This window comes from Helicoverpa zea, chromosome 19, assembly GCF_022581195.2.
Source record: "Helicoverpa zea isolate HzStark_Cry1AcR chromosome 19, ilHelZeax1.1, whole genome shotgun sequence".
NCBI lineage: Eukaryota > Metazoa > Arthropoda > Insecta > Lepidoptera > Noctuidae > Helicoverpa > Helicoverpa zea.
In genome coordinates this window covers 7,909,216-7,936,781 of record NC_061470.1, presented here as the reverse complement: position 1 = coordinate 7,936,781, position 27,566 = coordinate 7,909,216, and the positions used below count along the sequence as shown (strand labels likewise).

General features: G+C 35.6%; 1 protein-coding gene across 4 annotated transcripts in view; it reads left to right on the top strand.

Moving 5' to 3' along the window:
- LOC124639745 (flotillin-2) overlaps positions 1 to 27,566 on the top strand; it is a 279,960-nt gene that overhangs the window by 247,694 nt on the left and 4,700 nt on the right. The window contains exon 1 of one of the 4 annotated variants that reach the window (XM_047177213.1): positions 26,127 to 26,580. The exons of the other annotated variants lie outside the window; for them this stretch is intronic. The gene's annotated coding sequence lies outside the window, so the exon portion shown is untranslated. Of the gene's footprint in view, positions 1 to 26,126; positions 26,581 to 27,566 lie in introns of those variants that run through there. 4 annotated transcript variants of the gene reach the window in all.

The following is a 27,566-nucleotide window of genomic DNA, read 5'->3' as shown; positions in this document are numbered from 1 at the left end:
TCACTAATAAGGTGACAGATTACGATCGTTCTTTTTTTGAATGGGCACTTTTTTTTCTTTTCCTACTGCCGTGTGATCGGCATTACCGTAGAGTGGTACTTAATCGAGATGCCGAGTCATTACCCTCAGGCCGTAACAAAAAGTTTAATCGAGTGGATCCGAGCGTAAATCGATTGTTCGCGACACGGATATCTCGACTCTACTTTGTATTCTAACATTTGTATTTGCGAATAAATCATAATGGGTAGATTTATGAATATTTATTTCGGTATTAACCGAGGCGAGGTGAATAAAGGGATTTTGAGTGTTTGTTTTGTTATAAATAAACAGTTGGATTTGCCTTGTTAAATATGAATTATTATTTCTTGCATTTGTTGGTTCTCTCACACTATTTCATTATAATTTTTAGTATTTGTTGTTAAAGAGGAAACACATGGAAAGACATCATCTGAAATTTTTGCCGTTTGGCTATCATGGTTCATGAGATAGGTACATACAGCCTGAAGACAGACGGAAAAGCTATGAAAGATGTACGTTACGAAATGTTTGAAAAGAAAAATTTCATAAGACAAACCATTCAACCAAATTGCCTAATGAGCTTTTATGTGAAACCATATCGATATCATCACTCACCAGTCATTTACAATAGCTCTTAAGTGGTATGAAAAGTCGTAAACTTTCGAAACGAGCTGACTTGAACTAAATTTCAATTTAAAATCGATATAAATTTAATAAAAACGAAAACAATCTGGTATTCCGAATTAAAAAACTGAACTCGAACTAAATGTGTACATAGTTAAGTACCTATATAAATATGTATCAACGATTTCTCAAATATTTTGCTGCCTTTGCAAATTTAGATTTCACGGAAAAGAACAATAAGTAAATATCGTTTGCTAAGCCAACAAATCATTAACGCGAAACAGACGTTAACAAAAATGTTTCGCAGAAAAATCACCTGAGTCTTAAAGGTTTTTGCTTTCTTTCATTTTTCTTGTAAACTTAAACCTTTTTGAAAAACAAGTCTTACAAAAAACCATAAGTTAGCGCTACAGATAATTCAAGAAAAACTAAAGCCTAGCTGTAACTCTTCAATAAATACGGCCAGTAATGTGAAATGCCAACTGCTTTTGACCTGATCCCCGAAACGTGTCCGATTTAAAGGTTTGACCAAGCCATTCGAATCGTATTTTTTATTCGCAAATCGATTGTGACTTTCTGCCGCTTTCGAAATTCATATACCATATTGTTCGAAAGTTCAAATGTCCGAATTCGGGTTGGACATTCAAGTTACTATCGCAACTGAGCTTTAACCTGGAGATATAAAGGTCATGGCATACATGAATAGCACGGCACGACACGGCGTAGCTGCAGCACGGCTCTGTTTAAAATTTTGCTTACCGCTATCTAGCCGCTAGCGCCCGCGATGGCTTTTTATATTGGCGTTATATATAAAACTAGCTTCCGCCAGCGGCTTCGCCCGCGTCATGTGTTGATAAAAAGTAGCCTATGTGTTAATCCAGGATATCACCTATCTACATACCAAACAATCAAATCGGTCCAGCCGTTTTTGCGTGATTGAATAACAAACATACATTCTCACAAACTTTCACATTTATAGTATAAGTAGGATGTTTTATGTGAGAAACGATTTAATGGTCAATACAGATGACGAGTCAATCGCTGTGTCAATTGTGTTAAGGTTAACACGACAAGTTTTTCTTTTCCTATGTGAAATTGAGACAACATCACCGCAAAATAACAAATGTACTTTAAATGTTCCAGCTTTGATAAATTATGCTAAGGTCCCCGAAGTGACGGCATTAACGTCTTCATCCCTCGCGACAGAGCGAATGAGGACAGAGTAGGAAATTGAAATGTCATCTGTTCAGTAAAAGCCCTCGTCCCGAAGCAGATTGACGTCAATGTATAAACGTTAACCCTTTTAATGGAACTCTTGACTTCGGAAAAGGTCACGCAGAAACAATAATGTATTTCTTTAGTAGCTTTTTATTCGAGGAGTAGACTTCTATTAAGGCATTATCGGAATTACTGAATACTACATTTTTTTGGTGGAAAATCATCAAATGATCCCTCCAGCTGTGGGTGCAGCGTGAGGGAGTAGGTGTCAGACTGTTACTGGCCAAAACCCACTATGTTCCTTCTTGAGCCCTTTGTATACTAGAGCTGCGGTAGCTCTATCGAACAATCCCACAGCCTCTGAGAACATTACATCTTGATTAGACTAGAAACAAATGCAGTCAGTTTTTAAAAAGTAAAGCCTCTCAAATTAAGTATAACTCTTTCGTATATTCGTTTCCGACAACTTTACGAACTCCGTTATCACGTACGAAAATTAATACGAGATAACGAGAAAAAAGATTAAAAATATTTTGGAAAGAACTTTGTGTTATGCGCCCTTTCGTCGCTCCCTCAGGCCTCGGCCTCGAATTTTGCGGGCAGCGGGGCGGCAGCGGCGGCGGCGCGGGCGGTCACCGCTTGACTGGAGCGCACCGCTCGTTGCCCGCGCCCGCGCCGCTCCCGCGCCGCTGTATTCGAGGGCCGGTCCATTTGATTATACGCGTAAGATCCTGCCGCTCCCGCGCCGCCGCCGCTGCCGCCCCGCTGCCCGCAAAATTCGAGGCCGAGGCCTTACAGCCATCAAGGGTACCCTTTTTATGTGAATGCTTAACCTACTTACGGAAGCCATTAATATCTTGTCAAACGCAAAGAGATCCAGTATCACCAAGTTTTATGAACGAACAGAAGATTCCCGCCATTTTTGTAACGACAGCTAACTTGAATGAAACGATGTAGTAAAGTTGAAAGAGCTTCTCTGCCATTTTCATTTGCGATAGGTTAGGCTGTACAATGGAATGTCTCCTCTTCAATGATTGGCTCTCTATATCTATCTGTCAATCAAATAACGATAAATATGACTATTCAGCCAATCATAAAGGTAATTGTCGATTTTGTAAATTGTACTGACATTTGCTTAACTGCTCTGTAAAAAATGATTGCCTAATGGTAATAGAGGTGGCCTCTTCAATATTATTCAATCTTTAGCTTCTCTTTTCTACTTTTCGATTAGGTATGTTTTTCTTGATCAAAAAAGTCAAAATCCCAAAATATATCGAAAACTGGTAAGCAATTAAATATCCGTGTGAGCTGTTAATACTCCTCAATTGAAGGAAATATAAATAACTATCATAGTCGATATCATTTAACTAACTTCACGATAAACAAGTTTATATACAAGTTACGACATTTCTTGTCATTGTATACTACATTTATAGTCATTGTTCTCCCATACAGCTGGCCTATTAAATAGTTACGCTGTATGGGCTTGACACATATAAAGGGCTTTATTTATCGGTCACTCGTGCCAGTCACTATCCTAGCTCTAAAGTAAATGATACAGGCTTACTCTGAAATACGACCTCAGAGTATTGAGATTTTGGATACAGTAATGGAGACAGAATTGATGTGCTTCTTTACAGGATCTTGAGAAATATAGGTATGGATTTGAGGTTTTTTTATGGTAGTTATAATTTTCCATTTGGCAACACTATGACACAATATTTAAAAGTAACTATTGTTTGCCCTCTGTTTCGACCGCCTTCTGCGAGAACTTCTTCCTGTGCCCGGATAAAATATAAAATAGTATAGGATAAGGTAACAGTGAAACATTTTTTTCAAATTGGCTCAGTAGTTTCGGAGCCTTTACTAAGGTACAATTGGCTCAGTAGCTTAGCCTTTATCAAGGTACAAAAAATGTTTCCTCTTTATTATTTTTACTGTGGAGAAAGTTCCAATTTTATAGCCTAAAAATTGAAATATTTGCCGCACCGTACTTACAACTCTTTTATACGCCACACGAAAAATATCCAAAAATGTGTCCTATCTGTACCGGAAATCTCTTTCGACACCGTTGGTAAAAATATAGGCAAAAAATGTTTTTCCAATACACGCAATTGGCTCCGTTTTGTTCGGGACCTTTTTAACGAAGGTGTCATGTTGTCACCGCAACGAAGATTTTTTTTTATATTGAAAAAAGATTGAAAATGAATTATTTACGTGACCGAACTTAGGTAACGTATAGAGAAATAGCGATTTTCTTTTTGGTAGAAACATCAACGTAACTATGAAAAAAATAAAGCGTGAATTTAACAATCTGGCCTAATATTAAAATACATATCATATTTAATTTTCATTCCGAAATAAATAACATAAAGCCTGCCTGCAAAAACGAGACTGAACAATGGTATTATCCCGACAGCATTCGTGTCATTGAACAAACAGAACGCTTAGCTCAACCATGACAGTGATTGAGCTCTCATTTATCCGTAATCCTTAAACAAAATCCAAGGAACAATGTTATTATGACAATTCGCAAATTGTTACAAATTATTTTCATTTCGTGTGAGTGAGTATTTTGAAAGACCTAAATATTTTGATGTACTTAATTAATAGAGCCAATTTTTTTGTAAAAAAAAAATCTTATGCCATGTAGATTTTTTTTTACATTTTAGTGTTGTGTTTTTACACACTAAATTTATATTAATCGACTAAATGAATATTAAAAAATATGAAATAAGTAGATAGAATGTGGTCTACAAGTATAAAAAGAATGCATGCGAGCGAGCTGGAAATGGGCCACGATGATAGTCGCTGTTACAACAAAGATACGCAATTTTCCGCGCTACAATGAAAACTGACTTGTGGACGTTTAAAAGACGTTCTAATAAGACTCGTTTAAAAAAAAAAGTTTTAAAAAAAAGTTTAAAGTTTAAGTTTATTTATTGTGAGTTTTATTACAAACTTTTCAACGCACATTAAAAAGCTGTTGTTGATTTTGATTGTGTCCTGCTGACCTATATTATGAAAAAGGTGTAGCTGTATGCTTAAATAATGTATTAATGTAGTAGGTAAACGTACATTGAAGATACCGTGCATAGCATTGTATTTTGTTTCCTGCATTTAGATGTCAGGTAGGTACTCAAATTGACAAAAATGAAAAATACTTATCAAACCAAGTATAGTTATCGGCACGAATCTTGAGCTCTGACCTACATCTGCGCAGAAGTGATTTATTAGCAAAGAACCAATGCCGAGTGACTAGGGATTGCAATCCGGTCCGGCGGATCCGGTAATCCGGCGGATCCGGCGTGTTTTTGGACCTACCGGATCCGGTGAGGCGGCGCCGGATCCGACTGCCGGATCCGGTAAAGCAAGAAATCGCGAGCGCGAGCGCGACGTTGCCATATCGCTAGACGCGGAGCGACATTGCGCCGCCGCCGACGACACCGCGCCGGCACCGCACTGGCTGCCTGCACTTGTTTGTCAGTCGCCACTTGACCTTTGACATCGAAAGTATCAAACGAAAGTAATCGAAAAGTGTGTGAGTGATTGATTAGATTATTCCGTCGAGATAAACCGTAAAAAAAAAAGGGTATAGGGGGAAAGTTATAGCTAGAAAAGATACAGATTTTGAGAAAATCCTTAAAAAAGAAATGAATGGATATGAAGTAGAAGGAGTAAAAGGAAAACACTTATCGCTTATCTACGATTACATAATGGCAATCAAACCAACTAGTGTAGAGGTAGAAAGGGCCTTCTCTGCGGCAGGCTATATATGCAGTCCCATCAGGAGCAGATTGGGGGATACTACAATCAATACTATATGTTTTCTTAGATCGTTTTTCCAGGCCAAGAAATAATATTTACTTGAATGTTAAAAACAAGTAGCATTTAGTTTTGCAATGCAACTAAATGAGATATTTAATTGCATTGCAAAACTAAATGCTACTTGTTTTATTTTTTAGGTTTAGGAGCTGAAGCTGATTTTATAAGTACAAATTTAAAAGACTGTTTTCTTTAATTAAAACTATATAGATTATTAATAAGAGTTTAATAGTATTATTAGTTATTACTTAAGTACTTTCAGATACTTACATGCAGCAAGTCAGACTGATTAATTACTTTACAAATAGTACCAAAAATTACAATTAATGCCAAGAAATATAATTAAAAGTGATTTCATTTTCCATCAACGTGTTTTCATTTTCTTTTTATGTGCTATTATCAAAACTAAATGCAAGGCCCTAAGTAAGTTTAAAATCCGGCCGGATCCGGCCGGATCCGGCCGGATTGGCGTCAATCCGGTGAAATCCGGCCGGATTGAAAATTATACCGGATTGCAATCCCTACGAGTGACGGCTATGACGTGATGCACTGCGGGCCAATCACCGCTTTAGCTCGCCCCCGCGCCTCACTTCATATCACAAAAGGGACCCAATAAATACTTCTGCGCAGGTGAAGGTCAGAGCTCAAGATTCGTGCCGATAACTATATATATAATAAAAAAATTCGAACTGCTCATAGATATTCTCATACCTACTAAAAAATATTTGTATTATATCTTCTTCTATTTAAGCACATATGGACACATTAACACAGAAAAGGTAATTCATATTGTCAAATGACAACAGTTCGAAGGCTCAGAAAAAAATTATTCATATTACACAACAATAGGCTTTACGGTGACCTAGATTAATCTAGATTATAATAACACAGATGGCTCTGAAACAGGCAGAGATTGCGGCTAAATTGATTTGAATTAGATCCCAAGGCGGGGCCATTATTCAACCACTAGTCAACAACTTGTCTATGGAAACTCCAACCTCCTTTCGTATTTGTCAATGGGATTCTGCTTAATCTGTTTTAAAATCCAGCAGCATATTTTCCCTTTGAAAAATAAAGTCAGTTGAATTTATGAAGATTCCTTTCAATTCACACAAAGGACATAGTAAAGCTTCGTGAGTTAACTAGAAGTCCAGACTTGAAATACATTGTTTGACTGGTTCGCATTGTTTCAGAATAAAAGCTAGATTAGTTTCTGTGCAGGATAACTTCAGTTCTAAATGTAGCGAAAGTTCTGGAAACCTTTGTTATGAAGTGTTGTTTTTTTTATCTTTATTTCGTTTCATATTTTAATCAAACTTATACTTTTTTTATTATAAAATACTGATGTCATTACGAAAGACCCAAAATTCTTATTTAGATTACTGGCTGAATTCGACGAAAACCAATGACGTAGATGCCACAAAGGAATAAATAAAATAGTTTCTTTTTAATTTTTTTATGGCATCAAATATTTTTTTCGATTAAAATTGCCAGATTCTAAAATAAAACATATTGTTCAGTAGAAACTTTTTCGTTTTTACTATTGCGTCACAATTTGGGAAGCCATAATATTTTATTGAATTTTTGCGAAGAAATTCACAATACCTTTTCTTCACTAGTGTTTTTCGCTCTCGTCAGTTCGAATTGATTCTCAAGCTATTTTCTCTAATCCTATCGGATTTTCAGAGACATTCTTGCTAAAAGTAAGAATTCACAGGCAGAAGCTACCTTAGCTACTTATTAACGTCCCTATTTTATTATAACTTTGAAGGATAAAGAATTAAGTAGGTATCTTGATCCCAATTGGTAAACTTAATCGACAATATTTGGCTAAATGTGCCTTAACCAGGAAAATTGGTTAAGCCATAGTAAATATTGATAATGTAATGCATTGATAGTGTAATGTAGGTATTACGTTAAAGTAGGTACGTAGGTATTAGTGTAATTCATGCCTAGAGCTAAAGTGGGCCACGTTAACAATCTCCAATATAATCCGATATTGGTTGGTATCGTATCATCAATATTAATTTCCGGGCTCGTCAGTATACTCATCGAATTATTAGTCTTGTTCACATAAGTACCTAACATGTTACTCACACCTGGCCCACATGTAATATCCTACCTCTTTGGTAGATTTTTTAATGAAACTCGTTCTGAAAATCGGGTAGCAATTTGTTCGCAAATTGAATAGATATCGAACTGTATGTAATTGATTTTAGATGTTATTTTTTCGTTTATTTCAATGTTTTGATCATTAATATTTACGCTTATTTTTATTCCTTTTATTAACAAACAACTTATTGATGTTATTTCATTTACTTACATCGAATTAATTTAGAATGCAGTCTGCAACATTGGCTGAATAGGAAGAAATGTTTTCATTCCATTGATCGTGATTTGTCTTCGCACATACATTGTTTTCCCGGTAATAAATAAGGCTCTGTTTACGGCCGTTCCCAATATTCTATCTATTGTTTCACTACAGATAGGATTGATATTACTTGCATGGGGCTAATGACAAAATTCTATCTCTAGATAGAATATTTTGAACGGCCGTTAGTCAATACGGCTCACTAGTAATACATGTATCTATTTACTTCTAAACCGTATGCATACAGCCACATTTTGGTATCAGCATTGTCACAGAAGGTTTCTTGGAATATTAATGAGAGGATTGTGAGCAGACGACACTCCAGAGGATCGGAGGTACTGAATACAGATCCTCAGAGTGTCAGTCCCGCCGCGGCCGTCGCGAGCGGCGGGTCACGCTGGCCCACGTAACACTGCCTTCGCAAAGCGAACAGTTCGTGTATTAAACAATCGTATTACAATTTGACATACTAATTGGGACCTTCATTAGGATAGAACAAAGGCTGGTTTTGCGTGTAATTTTAATGCAATGTATATGTAGGCTAAGCAGGTCATCGGGGGTGTAATGAGTAGCTCTACAATATCTGTTTGTTGATATATTCTAAGCTTTATGCACTTTGTATGGCTTTGTTTCAATACATATCTTTTCAAACAGGATGGATACTTATGTATCATGAAAGGCAATTCATTTCAGTAAATCTTGATTGATTAGGAAACTATAAAAGCGTTTATTGTTTACATCTTTATGACACAATTTAGTCATCATTGTCAATGGTTTAACATTTGACCTCATTTCTTAATTTTAATTAATGAGTATTTCTGAAACAATACTTCGTGCGTGTAATACACATAAGGCATATTTTCAAGTTTCTATTAATTAATATGTGGCATAATTGTGATCAACTTTTTTCTGTAATTATAGAGAAAAGCCTGTCAGTAATAGAGTGTGAAAAAATGTGTTACCTATGCTTTTATTTTCCTGGGAATATCGCCAGATGTGTGCCATTACTTGGTGTAATTTTAATATTATAATATGGTGGTGGAATGGGAGTCGAAGTGTGAGCTTATTGTGTTGGTGACACATTATTAGTGGTGCTAATTTTATTAATTGGGTTGTATTCGGTGTGTTTTAGTGTCATTTTGTTTTTCTTTTTGTCATTACGTGAAAAAAAGTCAACAACTTGAAGTTTTTTTCAACTTGCTTGGGATTTTTTGACAGAATCGACTTAAGAAATTGATTATTTATATGCTTTAACACACCATGCACCTGACATCTCTCTTACTAACCCTTGATAATTGATATCTTTTTTAATAAAACGCGGTAGTGAAATAATCGCCTTTCTCAATTTCCAAAGAAAGTAAATTAAATTCCCATTAATTACGAAAAGGAGAAAGATTTTCTAGGATTTTCCAAGACCGCAATCAGCATTGGAAGGTATCGACAGGGTTCTAATTGGAACATGTTACACTGGATGCGGGAAACAGCTGACAAGCGCTTTGATTGCAAATAGAAAATAGAAGAGTCTTCAAAGACAACTGTTAGAAAAGTAGATAGTCATCTTTGAACAGTTCAGCTCTTTTCTTCTTTTTCTCTTGGAAATACATGTATGTAATTCACAAAAATAATCATTTATCGCTGTATATTCGTCGATTTTTTTCGCGGTATTAAACGTATTTTCTTTCTCTCTAACAAAATGGTTCCATAACTACTTAAAGAGGTCCATTAAATTATTGATCAGTTTTCGTTTCATGAAATATTAAACTGAATATCTTATCTCTTATTGACATCATCGGTTTCTGTAACAAAAAACAACACACACAGGTTGAAACTAAAATCACAATAAACTGCATTCATAAAAGATTAAGCGGCACGTGGCGGTCTTTGAATATATTCAATGAAACACATTCATAAATATTTAAGTATTCAAACCTTAAGACGCAATACAAATCCATACTAATATTGTAAATGCTAAAGTTTGTATTTGCGGTGAATAGCTAAACTTTGAAGACTTTACATGTGGGCTATTATTCTTAATAATAATTCTCTCTGGTAAAACCGCGGAAATAGTGTTCTAAATTCAAAATGCAACATAAATGTGGATGCAAATAGTCCTAAACTGTGAGTGCATTGACCTTAGCTGAGCCTGTCTTTGACAACCACATAAGCAGCAAAAACAGGCAGACTGATAAAAAACAGACGAAACATACCACATAGTACCTATGTATGTAGTGAGTAGCTAAGGCACGTAGGTCATTCAAAAATAACTTTAGGTATTACAAGTACTACAGCCTGTAGGTACACATCCTAGTAATATTATAAACGCGTTTTCTAAAATTATAAAAGGATATATGGATGTACCTATATGAGATACAGATCGTTCACTCTTTCACGAGTGAAACCTCCGTGGAACTTAATAAACCAAACCAACTTCGAACCGTAGTTGTAAGTCTAAAAACAAATAATCTAGACGCTGCGGTAACCTTTCTATCCTTTCCTAAGGATAGCTTGAGATGTACCGAGTTGATTAATTTCCGAAAGTGGTTAATAAATCACTGTGAAAAACCATTCTCCTCTAATGTAAAAAGTAATCCTTTTCAGGTCTGTTGTAGAAATTACGTTTGTTAAGACAGATATAAATTAGTTGTAAAGGCGTTACGAAAGTTTTAAGACTAAGAAAGAGCTACGTAGACGAAGGGGTATTGTCTAATTCAAAAGTCATAGTTGACCTTTTAGAATTAATAGGGCTGAAATTATCTTGTATACAAATTCGTTGTAAGATTAAGAATTAATGAATCGTTAATCCTCTAAAAGGTATATTTCTCTAATATGTCTTATAATTATATTATAATTATAATCTATCTATCTATCTATATTATATTATAATTATAATCTTATAATTATATTATAAGACATATTAGAGAAATATACCTTTCGGTCATAAAATTGTGGAAGTCAGCACAATTATGTATTTTACTTCGTCGCAGTAAATGTAAATTAACTGAATCATGCCATTTGACATACTTGTGGGTGGTAATGGCTCTTAGGAAACACATATTTAGCTTACCTTATAACATTGACGTAACTCAGGAAATAGACGAAAAACAAAAGAGTACGAAATCCACAATTTTTATTAATATTATTATCAACAGCCAAAGGCTAGAAAAATCCAATCAAATGACAAAAATAAACCTAAACGTTAAGATAGAAACAGTGGTCCATAAAAAGACCTTTATTTATTTACCAATATTTACTGTGCCATGTTTATTGTGCTACTATGTGGCTAACTAGAGGATATTTTGTCTGCAAGTTATTTGCTGTCCAGAAGCCGGCCTAATACTTGAGAGACTTGATAAATACCTTAAGAGGCTTTCGCCAGACGGTTAGGCCGAGGGTCTAATTAAGAAGGCTTTATATTGCCTTGCCCAACACGATGCCTCAGCGAATATATTATATTTATAATTATCTCCCTTGACGTAAAAGATTAGCAGACTCTTTCGTGTGCTTAAAATAATATTTTTTTTAAATATAGCAAAAATAACTGGTGGCTGAGGAGGTCAGATAGGCAGTCGCTCCTTGTAAAACACTGGTACTCAACTGTATCCGTTAGACTGGAAACCGACCCCAACATAGTTGAAAAAAACTAGGCAGATAATGATGATCAAAAACCATTAACTACCAAATTAAATCCACAAATTTTACTATAACCGTAGTAATAAACAAGTAGTAAAAACGTTCTCAATTTCATAACAGAAAATCTATTTTAGAATTTACGATCAATGAAACGATTTTATTTAAGACATACCTATGAGTCATTTTGACGTGGCGTGGCGTAAGTCTAGTGTGTCGAACACGCGAGTACTTAAGACTCGTAGACACGTGTCAAGGTCTCACTAATATGAGCACAAAGAGTATAATACTTGTACCTACTTATCCTATTTGTGACTTCCGCATTGCAAAAATATTGCTCTAAATATAAATTGGAACAATAGATATATTATGGTTCATTGTTCCCCAAATAGGTGTTGGTGATTTAAGTTCAAGGTTATTTTAACGATAGAGATGGCTACCTACTTAAATACTTCTTAATAAACCAAATGAGTTACCAAAAATGCAATTTTCCATTATGATGTCAAGAAATTGAATTAACAAGTGTGAAAGTGCATGGTGAGCCCTCCTTCCCTAATTGAAACCGTTATTATTTTGATGATATCTTTTAAAGATATATTGTCATAATATCAATCTCACGTCCTTCACAGGATCCATTCATCTCATGTTCGCTCGTCAGTCATATCCATCACTCTTTTTGTCATATCAAACCATCATTTGTATCTATCAGGAAAATTTCATCTGATATATTATACATACTAGCTATTAGCTAAGTATATATTTCCCGCAATTTTTCTTCAACAGGACACAATCTCGAGTATATTTAAAAACGTTGTATTCAACCTGTTTCAAGTTTGATCAGATATTCAGTTCTAAAAACGATATGTAAAAAAAACTGCTGAAAAAAAACAATTATTCCTATTGTTTTCTAGTGACAAATTTGGGAAAGACAAAGTTATATCACAAGGACATGTCATTACATTCTAGCACAGATTACCTTAATAGTTACTTCGTAAGTTCTAGTTAAAAGTTTTATCAGATAACATAAGTAAGTACCTCTATATTAAAGAAGTGTAATTAAGTAAAACGCCTTGTTCTCTAACTTGCAAACAAGATCAGATAGGCGCAGTTATGCGGCGCACTTTTTGCAACAACATTAAACTTCAATTAAAACCTCATTTGTATTCCATGGGCTTGTAAACTTTATGGTCTGCTCTATAGTCGACCGATAATCAGCAACACGCTATATATACTCTATTGTTTAAATTAGCAATAGGTACCTGCTTCGTTAATAAGATTGAAGGACATAGTTAACGTCACGTGGTATCTACTTATGGTAAAAGGTAAAAACGTAATTAAATTACCTAGCGAAGGACTAAAGGGCATTCTGTAGCTTAGCTTTTTTATTTAAATTCGTTAACATATGTAAATAGCAATTTATAAATAACACCTTTAGAAACTGGCAACAAACGAACGGTTAAGAATGCAGTAAAACCTTAAAAATGCTATAAATGTGCTGCCATTTCTCTCTAAAAATAATTTCTAATACATTACAAGCACATTTCCTTATATGAGTAGTAATAAATACCTGCTGTTTCTTTATTTCTAAATAAGACAAGAAATAAATTAGCGCAGACAACCTAGAGGGTACTGCTCTAGATTTATTACAAAAGAAACAAAATTCAGGCCGTAAAACATTATAGAAAGGAATATAACGTCAACCTAGCTCACATAGGCACAATTTACTGCGAATGAAATCTAAGTAGATATTAAATTTTAGGAGAAACGTCTCGAGAGTACCTAATATTATAACGTAAGTGGCCGAATATTAGGGGAATTGGAGGAACACATTTACACCTGTGTCTTGTTTCTCGTTGACATCAAAACGCAATTTGGGACTGTGGAATTACTTATCTGGTTTTCTCTGATTACAATTAATATTTTGGAGCTGCCTACGGTATCCCAGGAATATGATGGTGTCATCATCATCTCCTGAACCTTTCCCGCCTATATTGGAATCGGCTTGTAGTCTCACCGCAGCTGAGTACCAGTGTGTTATAACAAGCGACTGCAAATAGGATGATGTGATGGTGTCATCAATCTCGAGAAATTCCAGGTTCGACCAATCGGAATATAAACTACTAAGGTAGTTTGAAATTACGTCTGCGCATAAAATATTCACTCAAGTCAAACTAAACGTTTTAATCACAAACAATATAAATTAACGTAAGCTTCTATAAATGGACGTCAATAAATTCCGTAACTAGTTTGAGAACAATCAAGCGTGAACTTAAAATAGTTCGAAGGCCCTTTGGTGTACTCTATACTAACCACGTCTTCAACACACAAAGACAATTCGCAAAATAAACATTACATCAGCTTTAGACCACGTTATAAAAAATAACTGCGACTAACTTGTGTTAAATTGAATTTAAATAATATATCTTGGTCGGTCAGTTCTATATAATGCATAGACTGTCTACTAACTATTGAAGTTCTAGAATAAAAAACATTATTTTATTTGTTGGCTTACAACATAATGAGAGAGAAACCTTCGTGGTAAAAGTTCGTGCTACTGGCCAACTGGATTATTTCAGCAACTGAAATCCTATTACGCATGTGTAAACTTCATGTTTTAAATTGGCTTAATCTTCACTTTCTTAATGAGCAAGAAAAGTCATACCAATGTAGTAGAAAAACTATTCCTTTATGCAGTGTCTTTGTCATATGCCCACCTACTTCCTAACGGCCTAATCATGGCAATTCTAAACAAATACAGCCTTGGCCAAAAGTATTGAGCACCCATGACATCTTTCAGTTTTATGCGGAGTATCAAACAGAAATAAAACAAAACTTTTTTTTATTTGTAATTTACTATTTATTCATTGAAAATTAATATTTTGTGGGTCCACCCTTTGCCTTAATTACAGCAGAATTTTTTTTTGGTAAACAGCTAACAAGATTTTTACAGTCTTCAGCAGTAATCGCGTTCCATTCTAGGCGCAGGTAGCGTTTCAATTCTTCTCTGTTGTTAATTGTGTGGCGCCTAACTCGACGCTTTAATAAACCCCATAAATGTTCTATGGGGTTCAGATCTGGCGACTGGGCAGGCCAGTCAAGAAGCTCTATGCTATTTTCCTGAAACCAAGTCATAGTGCGGGCAGATTTGTGGCAAGGCGCGTTATCCTGCTGGCATTTATCACTATCCATGTTCGTGTCACCGAAAAGTTTCGTGAATGAAGGCAGCAACGCAGTTTCTAGCACATTTATGTACTTAGAAGAGTCCATGCGGCCCTCACACACGAACAATTCGCCAACTCCAGAATCTGTCACGCAACCCCAGGCCATTATACTGCCGCCGCCGTGTTTTACGGTTGGGACCACACACTCTGGTTTAAATTCTTCGCCCACCCGGCGACGCACAAAGGTCACACCAGGTGTACCAAAAATCTGCAATAAAGAGAAAAATATTGAGTTCCGGAAATAAAAAGAACTTCCTCTGTGCGTTTAGAATTTAAACCATTTCATATTATTTTGTGAGGGCATTAAATTGACTTACTCACCTCAAAGTTTCATTCGTCTGACCACACAACATTTGACCAATCTTCAGCGGTGAAAGTTCGGTGTTGTAAGGCCCATTTGTACCGAGCTTTTTTGTTGCTCTCGGAGAGCCATGGCTTCTTCCTTGCTTTACAGCCTTTCAGACCAGCTTTCTGAAGCCTTCTACGAGTAGTTCGAGCAGAAATTGTTTTCTTCATTTGTTCTGAAAACTCAGCAGCGAGCTCTGAAGATGTTTTTTTCCTATTTCTTAATGACTCTCTCAGTAACTGACGATCCTGACGGCCTATGGTGATGCGTTTGCGCCCGGTTCTCGGTGTATTTTGATGTGATCCGGTATCAGAGAATCGCTGAATAGCATAATGCACGGATCGGCGCGAACATTTCACAGTTTTGGAAATCTCTACTTGTGATTTCCCTTGCCCGTACAGAAGCTGTATCTGCACTCGTTATTCTAAATAAAGTTCGTTTCATTTTGGCTTATCGCAACTATAACACTTAAAACTTTGAAATAAAATACCAAAGGCGCACTAGATCACTGGATGTTGTCTCAACGAGCGATGGTAGCGAACTAGAAAATAAATTCAAAAATTGTAAAAGACACATTTTCTTGCACCCAGGTGTTTTATTGTCAACTGCGGCATAAGTCATTGTTTTAAAATCTTTATAGATAACCGATAAAAGAATACTTCAACGATAGATTCGGGTTTCTCCCATAATTACCGTGATCTAGCGAAATTTGTAAGGTGCTCAATACTTTTGGCCAAGGCTGTATGTCAAGGTATTTAAATCTGGAACGATGATAAATCTGTGCTCTAAGGCCACTTGAGGAAATTAACCTAATGTCAAGAGCACATGCATTTGGAGCATGGAGCACTCTATTGGTCCATTTATTTCTAATATACCCTTGATCATCTATATGACTGTTGCTAATGGCGCAATATTTTTTGCCGAGTAGTAAGGCACAGTAGTAACAAGCTTCTTTTAAAATTTAATCAAGAGATAAAATCATAGTCATACCTACTCATAAACAATTTAAGAAAAGAATAATATGCTTGGAATGTATCCATTTCATGCTACAATTTATGACAGTGAATGTATAATTTTAGTGACTTTATTTTTGAGATGGATCGCATTTTCTGGCAAATTATGTTTGACAAACTGCTAACAATCGAGTTTTGTAACCGTGGTTAGTTAACAAACGTAAAGTTGACTAACGAAAATCCGATAACTAGCTGAAATAGTTTACACAGCAATGTCCGTCGTGGTTTCTCTATCTACACCGTACCTCCACCAACCCTACGTTAGTACAATAGATGAATCGTTGATTTTTTTTTAAATATCAAGTGTATAAAATCTGGAAAAAACTCACTTCTAAAAAGAAGTTCCGTTTAATTTTCGTGAACTGCGTAGGACCTCTGCTTCCGATGTAAAATAGCACATTATAGGTACACATAATTTTCTAAATTCAACAGGCTATTGCACAAACTGTTGTGTGTGCAGAACATAAATCGGCTTAAAATCATAGCAAGTTTTGGTTCACAAATTATAATGAAGGAAAGTTAGTCAAGTTGTGCTATTAACGCTTAATTTTATGTTTTGTCACGATCCTTGTTTCCTTAATTAAAATTATGAGTTTTACGTGAAAGGTGGCACTTGTGTTGTAAACTTAAAGTTAACGATTTGTTGCAAAACTGCAATTTCATGTTCTTTCATGTTATTCTGTATCTGTATCAAACATTTATGCCCCATTTAGCCCAATTACAATTGGTTTCCTCCAAAGTATTTTTGAGAACCATACAATTTTCCTTTGAAAGTATAGATATAAAATGCTTGTCATGGTTTTGTGCCTTTTTATAAATATTTAACTAATTCTGTCACGTTTTAAAGTTAGCATGTGTATATAAAAGAATCTACTCAAGACATAAAAGTAAATAAGTAGCAAATCTAAACTTTTTTAATCTTGACTCTGCTGGGATGTCACAACATTTTCCCTTTCCAACGAGGTAGAAAGAAAGAAATACAAACTCCGCCGTTTTTCTTGGAGTGCATTTCAGTTAAACTATTGAAGTTAAAAGGGTTGCTAAGATGCATTATGTATGGCTCTCTTTTTGCGTCCACCTTTACCTATTGAATCTGAGACTTTTAAAAAGTCATTTTTTATTATTGTTTAACTGAGTTCCCAAAAAGGTCGGTTGTTCTAAAAGTCGGTGGCGAAATAAAAACAGCTATTTATATATTAGTTTCAGTGCTGTTTGTATTTTGTTTTGAAGATCAAGTTTCTTTGTCGTAAAATGTTTTTTTTATAGTTTGCCACATTTACAAGGGTTTATGCTCAATACTTATGGAAGTTATCATAAAGTCTAGTTTTGTTTAGAAAAGAGTTTAGACCTGTATCCGTGCTAGACTATTGTAAGGAAATAGGTATTCAAACCTGTTATGGAATGTCATAGCAAATGACTTTAGATTTCATTTTATTCTCACAGATTCTAGTCAAATGACTTAGTATTCGACCTTAATTATTAATTAGTGAATCGTAAAATCGTTGCCTGTCCGTCTACCGTCATAAGAATAGCAAGTTTATGTTTTATCTCAAGCACAGATGAATTAATAGACTTGGGATAAAAATCGCAAAACGAAAATAATTTATATTTGCATTACTTGGGCACGGACATAACATGTTCGTTATTTTAATCTTATTTTCTCAGGCATGACAGTTAAACCAAACTATTATTATAAATTCTAATGTGACTCTATCTATTCCTGCTACGTTTTCATTAAATCAGCATTAAAAATGTCCTTACTAATTTAATCCTTTTTAAAAAGCGATGATAGAGGTGAGAGAGAGGTTACTAATCCCACACTCGTATAAAATATGGCCTATAAATAGGTACTCTTAAGTCCCCACAAACTTGCTGTTGTGTTGTCTGAACGGACTCTATTAATAGATTATTATTTACCAAAATTGCATGGCATTTTGTTTTTGAAGCGAATGGAATCACAAAGACCGGTTAACCGTTACGTACTTATTGATTATTGATGTTGCCCTATGCATGCAGTTTTACTTAGAATAGAAGTCATGGAAACCCAGAGGTGAAGGAACTCGCTCATGCGATGTACTTAGTTTTATCAAAATATCCAAATTTAACAATAACAGAATTCGGCGTGATAGTTTTTGAAGAAAAAAAGAGCCTGATGTTTTCAAGCTCGTGAAGCTTTCAGTGGCAGTGCTTTGAAGTACACGACAGTAGAGAGTATCTGCCACGAAGGAGAAAAGACAAGCGGAGATGCCCTAACGCAGGTAGGTCACGCGCCTTCAGGTAGGTCAAATACGTCACGACTACGTCACGGCAGGCGTGGCTGGACACCGCCCATATACCGTCCTTTACATCAAACTGACATCTTGTCATAGTTGTATTTTTACCACAATTTCAACAGATTTTATTTGTTACTCGATTAAAACGATGAAATGCGCTATCATTAATTGTAGAAATTGCTCAGGATCCAAACTCAAACATACCATAGGATAACATTTCACGTGTAAGTAATATTTTAACTTTAAAACATATTTTTTGCTAGAGACATCTGTCGTCGAATAGCTGCATTTCTAGAACCTCTAAGTGAATTTGTATTATTTTCGTATCAATCTTGTATCAATGTATAATATTGGTACCAATTTTTGCCTTAAAAAGCAGCTTCATTTTTCCTTGCATCCTACAAGTTTTTTTATAGATTATTTACAAACCAAAACATATGATATATTATTATGAAAATTTTATATTATAAAAACACCATCTTTCGGTAAGTAGTCGACTTACGTATATTTGAAGTAAAATTGTGTTCATCAAGACAGAGAGACCCGTTACAAAATTAAGTGCTACCAGACATCGAAAATGCAATCACCCATTCTTAAAAAAGGTCTTATTTAAAAAAGCTGCAATTATCTTAAAATTAATCATAACTCTAACTATGTAGATTTATTTATATTCATCACTAGCCGTTTTCCCGCGGTTTCACCCGCGTACCGTGGGAGCTACGAGTCCACACCGGGATAAAATATAGCCTATGTTACTTGCAGATAATATAGCTTTCTAATGGTGAAAGAATATTTAAAATCGGTCCAGTAGTTTTTGAGTTTATCCATTACAACCAAACAAACAAACAAAGTTATCCTCTTTATAATATTAGAATAGATCAGCAATGTTTTACATAGGTATGTATATCTCTCTTGCCGTACATACTTTTTGAATGTACCTTTACTCAGAGCAACATCCGATTCACATAAAGTCTGCTACTTATTTAGTGGATGCGCCGTTATGATACAGTTGTGAAAACTCTAATTTGATAAACACTGTCCCTATAATTTTAATTCCCATTTTTCTTGGTGAATTTCGTAATGTGGCAACATCGAAAATAACAACAGTCATCGCAGCACGGTTCTAGAACAAATAGAACGAATTTTCGTGCTTGTGCTGCCATAGTGGCTAGTAGACGAACTAACACAATGCCATAAGTTGATACTTAAATTACACCATGGGGGTATTTTAGACCCGTGGTGAATAAAAATGATTTTTCATCGAGTCTCCGTTTAATGGTTCCTAGATACCTATTTCATTTCTGGAGGAGTAAATAAATTGTTGTGGGGCAAGTTCTCTGCACAAAATAATACTTATATAACAATTAATTTTCTAACTTTTTATCTCTCTTTTTCTTCGTTCATTTCAAATGAATGCTTCTTTACACTTTCTAATTGAATTACTATTTTAAAAGAATTATTAATTTTGAGTACCTATTTACTTTACTTTTGAGTATGTCACTAGTGGTCGATGTTAGTTTAGAGTTAGATTTTAATCATCCTATTCCACGCTAGATGGATTTACAAAAAATGGGTGGCTTCCCATAAAAGGCGTATAAGGGTGGAGCACGGGTGGAGACAGTAACGTTCCTCGTCCCCCGCTCACCCGAATTTTGGCGCGCTGCTTTGTTAGGAGATTTTTCGTTAGGGCATCTCCGCTAGTCTTTTCTCCTCCGTGGTATCTGCCAAAGGTTTTTCAAAAAATACTTTAGTTCGATTTTGTTGTTCGGGTACTTACCTATGGGTACAAGAATTGTATATTCTTACTTTCTTGTAACGTCAATCATAATTTTTTTTATTTCTTGCCTTTCGGGCATAGCATGGTGTTGATTTTTTTCTTTCAGAAGTAAAATAACCAACACAACAAAAAATAATAGCTAAGTATCACTCCAACGGTTCACAAGTAAAACCGTAAGCAAAAGAAATAGGGGATTCAATTTTATGTAGGTATAATTTATTATTCTTTTTTGTCGTCTTTCTTTATTGTGTGTAAAAAGTCGTAAATAAATTATATCTCTACCTAGCAAAACCCTTGCACCCTCTTTATATGACCTCTATCACGACACATTTCAAGGATTACCCCAGGGAAACGTTATCGCTACACATTAGATACGGTGTATGCGGAACGATAAAAATGTCGTATCACACTGCAGTAATGATAAGAAATACACGCTAAGTATATTTAGACATGTGTAAATCCTTTTTTTTCTCGTAATCTTTTTTCTTTTTAACGGTAACCGGATTTAAACAATACAAAATTGATTATTTTCTTTGATTTATTTACACATAGTTATGAAAATTGCATTTTTTTAATAAGATCTTTTTAAGAAGATGTAACTCCTAGATTTAAAATTATATTATATAGTTATTTTCTTTTTTTTTCTTCTCTGTCGAGAGTGTTGAAGATCCTTGTGCACGGGCCGGAGCCAAGTGAGCAAGGGGAAAATTAAATCGAAAATGTGGATGAGAGAGTTGTGGATGTTAAAAACTTTCGGGTGATCCGACAGGTGTTTAAGATGGTTGCTTTTTGGAGCATGTGGAGTGTGTAAGCAGGCATGTGGAGAGTGTTGAGGCTTTGTTGAAGGGATTTTGGAATGATACCAGTTGTTGAAAGAACAATAGGGACAATGTGGACAGTTTGCGCTTTCCATTGTGTTTTAATTTCTATTGCAAGGTCTCTATATTTGCTAAGCTTTTCAGACATTGTTGTTTGTATGTTGTGTGAGTTAGGTATGGCTATATCTATTAAATAAACCGTATTATTAGTTTTGTCGTGTAGTGATATGTCGGGTCTGTTATAATGGATAGTTTTGTCAGTTATGATGGTTCGATCCCAGTATATTTTATGACTTCTATTTTCTAAAACTATGCTCGGTTTATATTTGTAATACGGTACTATTTCATTTATTAATTTATATTTGTGGGCTAGATTCTGGTGTACTATTGCTGCTACTTGGTCATGACGATGTTTGTAATCTGTTTGTACTAAGGCTTTACAGGCACCTGTAATGTGCTGTATAGTTTCGGTTGTATTGTTGCAGTGTCTACATGTGTCTGTTTGTTGATTTGGGTCTTTCATGATGTGTTTTCTATAGTTGCGTGTAGCTATAACTTGGTCCTGGATGGCTAGCATAAAGCCCTCGGTCTCGGGAAACAGTTCGCCTCGCCTGAGCCATTCGTTCGACTGTACTTTGTCGACGTGTGGCTGGCTCAGGAAAGAGTGATGTCTCCCGTGAAGAGCTTTAGCAGACCATTCAAATACCTTTTGCTGTGTGGTTGTAAGTGTTTCAGTGGCTTGTGTGTTTCTGTCTTGTAGGTTAAGGGGTGTTAAATTTTTGTCAGTTTCTGTTACGTGTTTGTGTAGTGATGAGTGTTCAGCCTTGTGGTGGAAGTATGTTCTGAGTGTCGTTATCTGTTTGTTGTGTAGGTTATGTATGTCTATTAGGCCTCTCCCTCCTTCTTTCCGTGGTAGTGTGAGTCGTTGTATGCATGATTTGGGGTGATGTTTCCTGTGTTTAGTAAGAGATGTATTGATGATGCGTTGAAGTTTTTTAATGTCGGTTTTTGTCCATCGTATTATTCCGAACGAGTATGTTAAAATGGGTATCGCAAATGTGTTAATGGCTTTGATTGTGTTTTTAGAATTTAAGTTAGTCTTTAAAATTAGGTTTAGGCGGTGTGAGAATTTTTTGAGTAATTCTTGTTTGGTCGTCTTCTGTTGTATCTGTCTAGACTGTTTGAATCCTAGGTATTTGTATGTACTAACTTCATCCATCGGTTCTACCGTTTCACCGGAATCAAGAGTGTAACTGTGGTGTGTGATTTTTCCTTTTGAGATCGATAATATTTTACATTTGTCTACTCCAAATTGCATGCAAATGTCTTGTGAAAATTGCTGTGTTATGTCTGCTAGTTGAAATAATGAGTTCGTGTCAGGTGCGTATAATTTTATGTCGTCCATGTACATTAGATGTGATAGTGTAAATTGTGTATTATTATTTTTCAGCGTGTAACCTATGTTAGATTTGTCTAATAGCTGTGATAGTGGATTTAGCGCCATACAGAACCATAAGGGACTTAGAGCATCTCCTTGAAATATGCCTCGCTTAATTAATATTGGTTCAGTAGCTACTATCATGGACGACTGGTTTATTTTGAGAACTGTTTGCCAATTTTGCATGGAATTTTGTAAAAATGATTTTAGTGTGGGGTGAATTTTGTATAAATTTAAGACGTGCAGCAGCCAACTGTGTGGAACTGAATCATAGGCCTTCTGGTAGTCAATGAACATCGTATGGATATCAGTTTTGTTTTTTACTGAGCTGTTCATAGTAATCGCGTCGATAGTTAGTTGTTCCTTACAACCTTGACTGTTTTTCCGGCATCCTTTTTGCTGTTCCGCTATAATATTGTACTTAGTTAAATGTGTGTATATGACGTCACTTACACAGGCTGTGAGGATTTTGTAAAAGGTTTGTAAGCAAGTAATAGGTCGGTATTTGGATGGGTTTAATGTGTCGTTTTTATCTTTGGGTATCATGTAAGTGACGCCTTGTGTTATATATGTTGGTAGTAAGTGTGGTGATTGTATGAATTTGTTTATGTGTGTATGGATGAATGGGTGGATACTAGTGAAATTCTTATACCAATAGTTATGAATGTTGTCTGTGCCTGGTGATTTCCAGTTGTGTGTTCGTTTTATGATGTCTATGAATGTGTCTATTGGTATAAATTCGAATTCCATTTCTGGGATCTCTAATGTGACATCTGTTATCCACTCTGCTTCGTCATTATGACCGACTGGGTTTTCCCAAATATTCGCCCAGTATCCACGCAATGTTTCAGCAGAAGGTGTCTCTAGTGTTTCAGCAGCTGTGTCTGTGCAGTTTGATGTAAGTCCTCTATAAAAGAGTTTTTCATTGTTCCTAAATTGTGAGTTTTGGGTTTTTCGGTGTGTGCATGATAAATATCTCCTAAGTCTACTAGCTGCAGCATTGAGTTTTTGTTTTAATGTGTCCAGAAAATGTTCTATCTGTGTGTTTGCGTTTTCGTATTGGGCGTGCAGTTGGTACCTATTCTTTATTTCTTCTACTGCTGCTACTACTTTTCGGCTTCTATTTCCTCTTAAAAATTGTATCAATCTTCCTATACTAGCTCTAAAATTGCCTATTCTCTTTTCTATCCTTATTTGCCATTTCGGTTTTCTGTGTTTCTTTGTTCGGAAAACGTTCTGTGCGATGTGTGATAGTTTTGCGCCATTGCATTTTGCCGCAGTCCATGCGGCACAATAAATGGCAGTCTGTAAGGTACTAAAGTCTGTGTCCGGCTGTAAATGTTTGGGTAAAATTTTTGTGTTTATGTAATGGACTATTGCTGAAAACTTTCTAGATGTCTTTTGTTTAGGAATATATGGTCTATTAGTTGGGTCTGTGCCGATAAAATATTGTTGCGCTTGTACAAATGTATCATCTATTTCCGAATTTGTTTCTGGTGCAGCAATAAGGTTAGTTTCCGTAGTGTCAGCTTCTCCTATCTGTATGTGAGTTAAGAAAGATTCTTCCTCAGTGCTTGAGGTTAAGTGGGTTCCTACATAATTATGTGCATGTGTAATTGTGTCTGTATCTTCCGTGTGAGTGTTTTGAGTATTTGCAAAGTGAAGGTTTGGTGTGGAGTTATCTTCGTTCGGTTCTTGTGTGTCGTGATGAATGATTATACTGGGTTGCTCCCCATGATTAGACATATTGTTTAGTTGTTCAGCGACTTGTTTTTTAATTTCAGCTATCCTACTCTGACTAATATATTTGTTATTAATAATTGCCCGTCTTTGATCAGATATTCTTTGTTCTGATAAATGTGACAGTTCTGGGTATAGGTTTACAAATTCCTCATGCAATAGTTTTCTATAGGCTGTTTTATTGGTTTCTAATTGTGTGATAGTAAAGTAGATTCTAATAATTGATTCGTTGCAATCATTTGACCATTTCAAGCGCTGTCCGCATTGTGTAGTAGCTGGTGTTCTAATTGTTTGTGTAGTAGAGTGTTGTTGTGTTTGGGTATGGGTCATCTGTAATTCTGTTCGGACTTCCATGTAGATTTTATCTATTGCTTCTTGTGGTAGTAGTTTCTTTTGTACTATCGCTCTACGTTGGTCTCCTATCCTTTGCCTGCTTACTTGCGTGTCGGGGTATTTATCTAAGAATTTTGTATGGAGAGTGGGAAGGTATGCTTTAGTGTCTGTTTCTAGGTTAGTGAGTTGGAGATAATTACGCAGGATGAATTCGTTCATTTCAGCGCTCCATTTCCTGCGAATTACGGCAGTGCTAGTGTTGGGTACAGGGTCTCTGACAGAATTTGTCTCCTGTACAACATCCACCGACTGTATGCTAGCTGATGATAAAGATGGTGATGGTGAGATGCAGAAAGATTGTGATGATGACGCGATTGATGGAAAAAGTGATGAAGAACATGACGACTCATCGTCATGTGGTTCTGCAGCAGTCTGGGACTGAGCAGTTGGTTGCGGTACGGTGCCCCCCCCAGAATACGAAGGGCAGCCCAGGCTGGAAGCCATGGGGCGGGATTCTCCGTCGCGATTCGCTTCGGTACCCGCCTGGGGTAAAACTCTATTACGTAGTCGCATTTCATGTAATATGAAGAACCTAGGAAGGTTTCTAAAAGACGGAAGAAAACACCGAAGTGCAGATGAAGGGTAAATCTAGGGTAAGGGAAAGTGATAAAGAAGGAAGTAAGGAAATTTAGGAATTTGGGACCGTTAGTTGAGAAGGGTTATGTCAAGGTGTAAAGACAAATGAAATCATTTTTAGTATCTCCTGGTTACCCACGGGTACAGGGTCGTCGTGATCTTAGTGACTATCTTATTGTGTTCATGCCTTCTCGCATGCCCCCCCCACCACGTCAAGGTGGCCCCTTAGGGGGGATATTATATATATTATTATATTATATATGTATATATGGAAAGCAGGCATTAAAAGTTTGCGTTAAAATCTTGGATTTTATTTGCATTAAAGGGAATTCTCATTCAAATTCTTCGTTTGCGTAAGATCTAACATATCTACAGCAAACCTTATCGTTGATATCATATTTATATCATTCGCAAAGTAAATAACGATACAATCACGGCTTGCAAGCAATTATGACTTCTAAATCCTTGAAATACGATTTATAATGGTTTATTTCTTAAATAGTACATAATATAAAGTTGTATGAACGTTAAGACAGCAGTATTTTTTCGCATCTGTGCTTGACACGACGTTTTTACAATATAAACGAGTGATTTTCAATTTGTTAATTACCTCTACGTATTAACTGATAAACCAATACTAATTAGTTTGATAAAATAAATATTTTTATTAGATAAACGGTTTGACTTTAGGTATTTGTTTGTTTCTATGTGAAGCGATATCTTAAACGTTTTTTTTTGGTATTTATATTTCAAGTTGGTCCAGTTTTTGACTAACTTAATTTCTGGCTGTTTTTGTTCATCAATATGTTGCACAAATATCATAATTAACCAATGTATTGTTTATTTTATTCAAGCATAATTATTTTTCTGGATAATTTAGTAATAAATGCCAAGTGTATCCAAGATATAACATCATGATACACATTTAATACCAGGAAACTAAAGTTGGAACATAGCCATACAAATACTGATACATATTCATTCATCAATAAAAATAATTCTCGTACCATATAAGTAACAGAATTCATTGCAGCCACTGCCAATTAAAAATCTCCTTTTGTCATAGTTGCGTGACTTTTTAATTTGTGAAAAAAAGTATTAAAAGGACAATAATTAGGAATTGAAATATCAGAAAAAAATATATCGTTACTAGTCTTCCAAAGAGTGTTATCGTAATAAAATGTGTAATAGAGTGTGTCTTCAAAAAATATTGGTTTAAAAATCTTTGAGTATGGAAATGCTACGTATTGGACTGTTTCCGATCGTGCTGACAATCGGTCTGACATGTCTGAATGTGAAAAAGTGAGTGGTATTATATACATTTTTAAGTAATTTCTAAGAGTACCTGGTTAAATTTCCGTATTTACACTATACAAAGCTTTAAAGAATTTCGTAAATAAATGAAGAAAAACCTCTGAATAACGCACGTGACGCACCGTAAAGCATGGATTTGACTTAAAAGTTAAGCGATGTATCCATGACCTATCTAAATACTTTTCTCATATACTGAGTAATCATTTGGCACTGGTCATTAAACATTTTAAGTGATGTTTATAATCTAAACATTTGTTTATTATTGTATTGACAGTGACGCTTAGGTATTGCAATGTAGAGCAGGTTCGTCAAATATGTCAATGTTATGCGGATAAGCACTGCAAATAGATCGTGACAATGACTTAATTGGATTAAGAATTTCGATCATCATGTCATATTAAAATGCCCGAATTAGCACGGCATAACATTGCATTGTGACGAACTCAAAATTTGAAAACAGTTCTTGGTATAGTTTACTGAATCCAAAAATTCACGTTTCGCGCTGATACTATCGGTACCTACGATAGTATCAGTTAGTTATTTGTTAGTTAAGAGATGCTCATAATTTCTGCCAGAATTTGTTATCCCAAACCTGTTAAACCAAATTTTTATCAGAGACTTTATCAGTAACCAGTGAAACTAACCATAAGTACCTATCTCTATGTCTCTCTTTAGTTGGGTATCAAAACATTTCGTTGCAACGCGCGGAAAGTTAGACACTCCTAATTAGCCTGAGAGTTCCCGCTGTGACAACATTAGGTGCTACGCTCCTTTCCCTACGAACAAAGGGTTCACACCTCACTAGGCATTCACCCTTTGTCTCTTTATCGGAACTGTCTTTCCAGAATGTCACACACAGAATGTTTTGATACTATTGCACCAGAAGTGTTCAACCTTTTTAGTAAACTCCTCCTTGTACCTCGAAACGACCTCGTTGGCGCAATGGTCATCGAGCTGGACTTTCACACTAATGG